Raw genomic sequence first — 946 nt, forward strand, 5'->3', positions numbered from 1 at the left:
GGCGCGGGGCTTTGCCCTGGCCCACCTAGCTCACTGCGACTTCGCACTCGGTAAACAACCAATGAAAGACTGAGACCAATAATAAAGCTCAATTCCATCATGACCACCGGCAATCACCAATTCTCGACATAATTGTAAAATTGACGGAAATGTTTAGTTCTCCTCGGAAAACTTGCTTCCTAATCATCGAGACTTAAGTACGCAATCTTGCACTCTGTATTTACACCGTATAACCAGAAGGGACAGGGAGATAGGAAAGGGGAGAGAGACACACACAGAGAGAGACAGAGTGGGAGAGAGAGACGGACAGAGAGGGGGGGTGGGGGGGGGGAGTTGTTTTGGTTCTATGGTAAGGCTCCGCGGCTACCGTGATGCTGTGCTACCGCTACCCCTCCTCGGACCCAGACGTGATTTGTAGACGTTTAAAAATTGAACAATACGGCGACGCAAAGGAGTGCGTCGTAGAGAAATCTGTGAACCGTCCAGCAGTGCCGATGTAGTCCGGGAGGCAAGGATGCGTGCAGGACAGGCTGAGAAGTTGAGAGGGAACAACTGCTCATACACAAATTAAAACAATTTTATGTTTACCGTTAATTGTGAGGCCTGTGTCACATCCCTCTCCAATTTAACGCGATGAGCGCTCAAGCCAAATCAAATAGGTTTAATGTTACAGAACAGAGTTTTCTTTTTCAAGTCCATCCAGTTGCTGCTGCTGCCTACAGTATCCAGAGCAGTCCGGCTGCAGCTCGCCGGGCCGGGCCTCTATTAGGGGGCGACACAACGCGCGTGCAACCATGTGGAGCAATCTCATCACGGCGAGCTATTTACTCATTTACCAGCCTTGTTTCCCGCCCGCCCCTCTTTCGTGTTTTAGGACACACACACTCTAGGCCGCGCCCCTGTCGGCCCCTTGGGGTTCCTGGCGCGGCTCCTGGCCCGGCCCCAA

This window comes from Frankliniella occidentalis, unplaced genomic scaffold, assembly GCF_000697945.3.
Source record: "Frankliniella occidentalis isolate FOCC.00 unplaced genomic scaffold, Focc_3.1 Scaffold15, whole genome shotgun sequence".
NCBI classification, from domain to species: Eukaryota; Metazoa; Arthropoda; class Insecta; order Thysanoptera; family Thripidae; genus Frankliniella; species Frankliniella occidentalis.